The 9,240-nt window shown below is 37.3% G+C and overlaps 1 pseudogene; it reads left to right on the forward strand.

The window, feature by feature from the left end:
* The first annotated feature begins 7,828 nt into the window (after positions 1–7,828).
* Positions 7,829–8,761, forward strand: LOC123847348 (homeobox protein NANOG-like; annotated as a pseudogene).
* The last annotated feature ends 479 nt before the right edge of the window (positions 8,762–9,240 follow it).

Consider the following 9,240-nt stretch of genomic DNA (forward strand, 5'->3'; position numbering starts at 1 on the left):
CATTGATCTCAGCCTGTAAGACCTACTCAGAGCATCCAGCTGACATGTAACAGGACTCTTGACTCATGGAAACTCTGAGAGAATGTGTGTTTTAAGTTGCTAAGCTTGTGGTACCAGTGAAGACAGCACAACACTGAAACACAAGGATGGTACAGAATAAGGGAAAACGAGGCCAATTTCTCTCATGGATACAATTGTAAAAACATAAAAAAATTGTGCAGCAATTCAACAAGTGTAAAATATATCACCACTAAGTGTGGGCTATACTAAGAAAGCAAAGTTGTTGTAACACTTATAAATCAGTTCATAGGGGCACCTGGGTGGCTCAGTCATTGAGCGTCTGCCTTTGGCTCAGGTCATGATCCCAGGGTCCTGGGATCCAGCCCCGCATCGGGCTCCCTGCTCTGTGGGAAGCCTGCTTCTCCCTCTCCCACTCCTCCTGCTTGTGTTCCCTCTCTCGCTGTCTCTGTCAAATAGAATCTTTAAAAAAATAAAATAAAATAAAATAAAATAAATAAATCAGTTCATATACTCTTCACATTAACAGAAACTTTCAAAAATAATGTTAGCAGTAGAGCAAAACTAATATATGATTTAATCTCCATTTATGATATAGATTTATATATATATAAAAAAAAAAACTAGGGAAAGAAAGGAACATCCGTATTTGGTAAATGACACCATACAAACATTCAAAAAATGAGCAAGTGAAATAAATAAAATATATTGGTGAGGAAATACTACTGTAAACTTTGCCCTGTGATCAGGGTTGAGGCAAGGACCCCCTCCTGCCACTTTTACAAGTGCTATTTAACAATGCCCAAGATTTCTCACCATTTTTTTTTTTTTAATTTTTAGGGTTTTCTACATTTCATATCATGTCATCTGTGAACAGAGATAGTTTTATTTATTTATTTTCATTTTGAATGTCTCTATGTCTTTTTCTTGACTAATGGCTCCGAGCAGGACTCACAGAGTTAGGTTAATAGAAGTCGTGAGAGTGGGCATCCTTGCCTTATTCCTGGTTTTAGAGGAAAAGTTTTCAGTTTTTTAGCATTGAGTATCTTGTTAGCTGTGGGCTTTTCATATGTGGTCTTTACCATGCTGAGACAGTTTCCTTCTATTCCTAGTGTGTTGAGTTTTTTTTTTTTTTTTTTTTAATCATAAAAGGGTATTGGATTTTGTCACATGCTTTTCCTGTATCAACTGAGATGATTACATGGATTTTGCTATTTATTCTGTTACTGTGGGTTATTAGATTTGCATATATTTAACCAGTCTTGCATTATAGAGACAAAAATCCCACTTGGTCATGGTGAAGAAGTCTTTTAATGTGCTGTTGAAATCAGTTTGCTAGTATTTTGTTGAGCATTTTTGTATCAGTATTCACCAGGGATATTGACTTGTGTTTTATCTTTCTTATATTTCTTCAGTATCTTTGTCTGGCTTTGGTATAAGGTATTGGTAACTTCATAACATGAGTTTGGAAATGTTTCTTCCTCTCATTTTTTGGGGGAAGAGTTGGAGGAGGATAAGTGTTATTTAAATATTTGATGTAATTCTTCATAGAATCCATCTGGTTCTGGGCTTTTGTTTGATTACTAATTCAATGTCTTCACTAGTTATAGGTAAAAAAAAAAAAAAGGAAATTTATTCTGTGTTTTTGGATCAGAAGATTCAATATTGTTAAAATGTCCATATTACCCAAAGTGATCTATAGATTCAACAAAATCCCTATCAAAATCTCAATGCCATATTTTGGAGAAATAGAAAAAAATATATAAAATTCAAATGCAATCTCAAGCCAGCACAACCTTGAAAAAGAACAAAGTTGGAGGTCTCACACTTTCTGATTTCAAAACACATTTAACAGCTGCAGTAATAAAAAACAGTGTGGTGCTAACCTAAAGAAAGTTTCATAGACTGATGGATTAGAATAGAAAACTCAGAAATAAGCCCAGGCATGTATATTACAATGTTCTTTGACAAGGCTTCCGAGAGCACAAAATGTGGAAAGGCTGTTTTATTTAATAAATGGTTATCAAGAAAACTGAATATCTACATGCAGAAGAATGAAAATAGACCCTTACTTTACATCACATGCAAAAACTAGCTCAAAATGGGGTGAGTGCCAAAAGGTAAGTCCTAGAGTTATAAAACTTCTAGAAAAAACATGGAAGAAAATCATCATGTATTTGGCAGTGATTTCCTGGATATGACACCAAAAGCAGACAACAAAAATCAAAATAGACGAATGGGACTGCATCAGACAAGAACTTCTGTGCATCAAAGGCAACAATTAACGAAGTGAAGGAGGCAAACTATGGCATGGGAGAACATAATTGCAAATTATATATCTGACATAGAGTTAAAACCCAGACTGCATAAAGCTCAGTAACACATAAGCAAATAACTTAATTAAAAATGGGTGAAGAACTTTGATAGACATTTATTCAAAGAAGATCAATGAGTGGATAACAAGCATATGAAAAGATGCTCGCTATCACTCAACATTAGAGAAACAGAAATCAAAACCCAATGTGGAGCAGTTGGAACCCCTGTGTGCTGCTGGTAGGAAAGTAAAATGGTGTATCTGCTGCAGAAAAACAGTGTGGAGTTTCCTCAAAAAATGAAAAATAGAATTACCATATAATCCAGCCATCCCACTTATGTGTATCTATCAAGAAGAATAAAAAGCAGGATCTCAAAGAGAGGTTTTCACACTCATGTCTATTGTAACATTATTCATAATAGCTGGGAGGTGGAAGCCCACTGTCCATTGACAGACGGATAAAGTAAATATGTTATATACGTACAATGGGATATTCTTCAGCCTTTTTTTTTTTTTAAAGAAGGAAATCCTATCACATGATGCTATAACATGGGTTAACCTTAAGGATTTGTGCTGAGTGAAATAAGCCAGTCACAAAAGGAAAAATACTGCATGATTCCACTTTATGAGCTATCTTGATTAATCAGCATCACAGAAACTGAGAGTAGAGGGATGTTCCCACAGGCTAGGAGGAGGAGCAGATGGAGAGTCGTTATCCAATGGGTACAGAGTTTTAGTTTTGCAAGATAAAGTTCTAGAGATCTATTATTTTTTTTTTAATTTTATTTATTTATTTGACAGAGAGAGACACAGCGAGAGAGGGAACACAAGCAGGGGGAGTGGGAGAGAGAGAAGCAGGTTCCCCTCAGAGCAGGGAGCCCGATGCTGTGGGGCTTGATCCCAGGATCCCGGGATCATGACCTGAGCCGAAGCCAGATGCTTAACTACTGAGCCACCCAGGTGCCCCTAGAGATCTGTTACACAACAATGTATTTTGATAACATGACTGAGCTGTAAAAATGATTCAGAGAGCAAATTTTATATGTTTTTTACCATGATGTAAACATTTTTTAAAGAGTGTTCACTTTCCTAATAAATTCATTTGATTCCTTGGTTGAAGATAAATGAGATATATATATATAGAGAGAGAACGGATAGACAGCAAGTAAAGTTAGCCTCAAAAATAGAGTACCTGGAATAGTTCCTCTAGAAGAGGGACAAACTTGTACTACTTGGGGGGTGGGCATGCTTGTGGCATCTAGTGGGTAGAGACCAGAGATGCTGCTGAACATCCTACAATGCACAGGACAGCCATTCAGAATAAAGAATTACCGAAGCCTAGGCTTAATAGTCCTGCTTTAAACTAGTTTTCTGTTTGTGATTTATCACATTATATGGGTATTTTGAATCTAGGCTTCAAAACAATGTAAATTTCAGTTTGTGATTATAAATTCTTAAGGAAAATTTTCATTTTGCTTTCACCCAGAAACATGAACAAGTCTATTGTCACAGCTTGCTTACACCTCTGGGGTCATGTTCCTTTTAGTTTATCATCAGAAAATTTATCTTACTTTCCTTTCATCTGGCCATATTTCGAAATTTTGTCTGTATTTTTAAAATTCAGCAGACTTTCGGGCGCCTGGGTGGCTCAGTCATTAAGTGTCTGCCTTCGGCTCAGGTCATGATCCCAGGGTCCTGGGATTGAATCCCACATCGGGCTCCCTGCTCGGCAGGAAGCTTGCTTCTTCCTCTCCTACTTCCCCTGCTTGTGTTCCTGCTCTTGCTATCTCTCTCTCTCTCTGTCAAATAAATTAATTAAAAAAATAAAATAAAAAAGTCTAAAATTCAGCAGACTTTCAAATTATGTTCTACCAAGAGGAATCTTTGCTTACACCTGGATACACCTCAGGAGATTGATTCTCTATATAAACAGTTTGCCATTAATCTATATTTTGTCCAAACCCATATCTGTATCTATATGTATATATCAATATTCATACCATATTTATATCTGTCTAGCCATTTTATCTAACTGATGAATAGTTTACATTAAATATTTTAAAGATTTTTTTCTTTGAGAGAGAGAGAGAGTGAGCAGGAGGGAGAAGGTAAGAGAACCTGAAGCAGACTTTGTGCTGATTGCAGAGCCTGATGCGTGGCTTGATCTTACAACCTCGAGACTCTGACCTGAGTGGAAATCAAGAGCCAAGCACTCAACCAACTGCACCACCCAGTCACCCCTTACTTTAAATATCTTAAAGATCTTGAGATTACCTAGGGGCACCTGTGTGGCACAGTTGGTTGAGCATCCGGCTCAGGTCATGATCTCGTGGTCATGGGATCAAGCCCCAAGTTGGGCTCTGCACTCAGCACGGAATCTGCTTCGAATTCCCTCACCCTCTCCTTCTGTCTCTCCTCCCTACTCTCTCTCTCTCTCTCTCAAATAAGTAAATGAATCTTTGAAGATTTTGAGATTACCTAGATGCCATGAACAATGTTTGTGTTTCTCCTACTTTGAGATTTAACCTGCCATTTCTTTAGCTATGTTAATTTGAGAAAGCTACTTTTCTCTCAGTCTCTCTGTTGCCCATCAGTAATATTGGGATAAGAATACTTTCAGCCCAAACCACAGGATTTTATTGAACTTTTAAAGCATGTTCATGAGTGTTTTGAATCAGATAACATATTTGAATTGAGTTCTAAAATTCCAGCATGCAAATGCACCACTGTTCTTGATTTAGAAAAAATATATGAAATCACATTATAATCTCTAATGTTGCCCTTGCATCCATGAGTTGTTTTGCTTCAAGACATTTTCATTTTTCTCTAATGGGTTGTCTTCCTCCAGGGAGCAAGTCTTTGAAACTGAGAATTGACAATATTATTTGATAAAATCTGAGATAAATGTGTGTTTGAGGACGTTAGGTTAATGCATTATCAAGTGGTGGAGACATGCGGTTTTATCCTTTAATCAGCTCTCTTTATGAATTAAGTAGGGGAATCATCATGCTGTACAAAATTTACATGTTAATGTCAAATATAGTCTCTATGATTTTATTAAAAATCCCTCTGTACATGCTATTTGCACTAATTTTTATCCTAACTACATCATATTTCATCCAATCATACCCAAATAAATTCAAGTGGAGGTTGCCATTCCCTCTCACTACTGTTTATAGTGATTTAAATTTTAGAGAGGATTTTAAATGTATGCAATATAGAATATTTTATTAAACTGTCAAAAATATGCTCATAAAACACTGAAAGATGCAACTCCTAACATTTTCCTATGTTCCATATATAATCCTAATTAAATTGCCTTTTCTAGGTGCCAACACTTAAAAAAAAACACACACACACTTTTGAACTTATAGGTTTTTTGACAACCAGATAAATCTAGAAATGCCATGAATTCAACTCGTCATATTCTTTCATCCCTTGCTCATTTGCTTAAAGTTTTATTTGAAATAAATTCAGTCACCAAAAAAATGTAAACATAGCACAAAGAATTCACATATAACCTCAATCAGAATCCCCAAATATCAGCATGTTTATCACATTCCCATAATCTCTGATTATTCCCTTCCCATGCCTCCAACTCTCTCCATCCATGTGCTATCCCATCTTTGTCTCTACTTTCTGACTGTAAGGTATATTCCTCAAGCCTATCTTGTAATTCACTATGTCAGTTTTTAGCCTTAGTCCTTATATTATCAAGATTTTCATTGGTTTTAATTTTTTTTAATGTAGCAGCAATGCAATAATATTTTTCAATTCCAAATACCTTCTCTTGTCAGTTTGATCCCTTTTTATGACAGCAAGTTCAAGCTATGTTTGAAGAAATATTCTTTTAATTATCATTCAGAAAAATAAAAACATTTAAAAAATGTTCTACTGATTCCCCAGAGTGACGGTTTCAATATGACTAGTTTTTGAGTGTTAAGAGCCTGAGACTTTTCTCTTTTTTTCAATAGTCTGGTGACAGTTGTTCTTTTAATCATATTATAGATTAGAGTGTAGTCAAGAAAACCATGTAGGTTACTCTAAAAATTTTGTTCCAGCGAGGAAATAAAATTCTACAGAAGCTGGACCTGCTCAGAGACTTGGACATCATTGTCTAGACTGATCCAGAGTTTGCTAACAGGGTTCTGGTTGGATGGAGACATGAGGCATACTCCCTAGTGGATGAACTTCAGTACCCAGGGCTCTCTTCCAAGATCTCCTGCTGATATTCCTCAGTGGTTCTGGAAAGTTAGGAGAGACTCCTTCTAGACTCACAGTGGTCAAAAGTGCATTCTGTTTCACAGTGATTATTTGCTGCCCATGAGCAACTGGCAGGAAACCCTTGGGTGAGGGCTAATGCCATCACCTGGATGTAGGAAGCTTTCTGTGTTTTATAATTCTGCTCAATGGGAAGAACAATTTAATTACTTGATATCTCATATTAATGATGTCACTGATTACATGAAAGGCTACCAAAATATCAACTATATATTCAAAAATATGTTACAGCCTTTACTTCAGGGAAACCAGTAACTTACCTGAATGTTGAAGCTCTTCGTTCTTTTCATTCCTGATATAACATTGTCTTCATATTTAATTCCAGCTCTTTGCCATTTTAGGTAAAATTTCAAAGAACTTCTCAAGTTTGCTGTCTTTCACTAACTTGAGTGTGACTTACTGATTCCAGTGCAATTTTAATTACCCACTGCATTGCCTTTCCCCTATTTGCTCCCATTTTTTGTTTTGTTTTGCTTTGTTATTTGGGGTTTTTTGGCTCTTTTTCATTCTACCATCAGCCAGTAACCTTATTATCCCAGTCTGTTGTCTTCTCATTTCGTTTCTGATATATTGTTGGATAAAGTATATAATATTCTCAGTTTTTGAGAGTGCTCTTGAATCCTTCATAAATCCTATATTTCCTTTTTTTTTTTTTTTAATTTCCCAAGGTCTATGTTGTTCTTGTTTATTTACTTACTCTGAAATGATGACAGCCTCAAATGGGGAGGTTGATACCAGCCCACCATCATAGCTAAAGAGAGAAGACTGACCACAGTTACGGCCAATGAGGATGTGGACCAATCACAACTCTTATATGTATACTACCGGATCCAGTGTATATTTTTGCAACAATAGTTGCTGTCTGTGAAAAGTGATTATCACACACTCTATGTCCCAAAAATTTCACTGCTTGAAATACGTGCACTTATTTAACAACAAAAATATGTTCATAGCAGCACTGTATAAAATATTTGAAATATACACACAATTCAAATGTCCATCAAACTGAAGAAAGGATAAAATATTGTGGCATGTTCATATAATAGGATATTATATAGCAATGAGAGTAAACAAATTACAATGGCATGAAGTCAAATAAATGGGTGTCAGAACCATAATGTTGGAATGGGGATGCTAGACACTAAACAATACATAGTGTGTGGTATACATGACAACAAAAATATATGCCTTTAGGTCTACCCTCAACTCACCAACATGAGTGCAGATCCAGCTCTGCCCCTATGCCCGCCTGGCCCCGAAGCACCCAGTTCTAGGGACTCTTCTCCAATGCCTGAGATTTACGGGCCTGAAGAAAATTATGCATCCCTGCAAATGTCATCTGCTTAGACACCCCACACAGAGACCGTCTCTCCTCTTCCTTCGTCCATGGATCTGCTTGTTCAGGACAGCCCTGACTCCTCCACCAGTCCCAGGGTAAAACCACCACCCACTTCTGGAGAGGAGAGAACAGTGAGGAAGGAAGATATGGCCCAGGGCAAGAAACAGAAGATCAGGACCTTGTTCTCTCAGACCCAACTCTATGTCCTCAATGATCGATTTCAGAGACAGAAATACCTCAGTCTCCAGCAGATGCAAGAACTTTCCAACATTCTGAACCTTAGCTATAAGCAGGTAAAGACCTGGTTCCAGAACCAGAGAATGAAATGTAAGAGGTGGCAGAAAAACCACTGGCCAAAGGAGAGCAAGAGTGTGAGTCAGAACAGCACACCAACCACAGAATACCCAGGCTTCTATTCCTACCACCAGGGATACCTGAGGAACACTTCCGGAAACCTTCCAATATGGAGCAACCAGACCTGGAATAACCCGAATTGGAGCAACCAGACCTGGAACAGCCAGTCTTGGAGCAACCACTCCTGGAATGGCCGGTCTTGGAGCAACCATTCCTGGGCCAGTCAGACCTGGTGCCCCCAAGCCTGGAACAATCAGCTCCAAAACTGTGGAGAGGAATCTCTGCAGCCCCAGATCCAGTTCCAGCAAAATTCCATCAGTGATTTGGAGTCCATCTTAGAAACTTCTGGGGAAAGCCATAGTGTAATACAACAATCTGCTAAGTATTTTAGTACCCAGCAAGTAATGGATTTGTTCCCAAATTACTCTGTGAACATACAGCCTGAAGATGTGTGATGATGAGTATATTATTCGATCTCAGTTTGGGTGGTGGCTGTTATTCTCCTAGGCTTTGTCTTTTAGGTCCTATATATCTCTGCCTCGATATTCTGTTTCCCATTATTCTTACTGTGTCCATTGAGGGAGTACGATTGGAGTCAAAGAGGTTTCAGTAGCGTTGGCTCTATGGTCAACATGATAAAAGGTGTTTCTCGCTATAGATAACTAGATACAATACTAATGTGGATATCTTTAGGCTCTAGAATCTAACCTCAAGAATAGGAAGTGAAGATACAAGATGTGTGATGAAGGATAATTTGTATTTTCTGAGATTGTGAGGCTTTTCTTGTTAATAACCTCTAACGGTGAAGGGTTAAGCTATAATGTGCTTCATTGATTTCCTCTGTCCCTTGTGATGTTTTACTAGAACTGTTAATTTGTTCATTATTCTAGTATTTGTAGAAAGATGTTTTGTATTTTAATGTGTCATGATAATA

The sequence above is a fragment of the Mirounga angustirostris genome, unplaced genomic scaffold (genome assembly GCF_029215605.1).
Source record: "Mirounga angustirostris isolate CCGP_5_RB_7025 unplaced genomic scaffold, mMirAng1.0.hap1 SCAF_2, whole genome shotgun sequence".
In the NCBI taxonomy this organism is placed as follows: Eukaryota; Metazoa; Chordata; class Mammalia; order Carnivora; family Phocidae; genus Mirounga; species Mirounga angustirostris.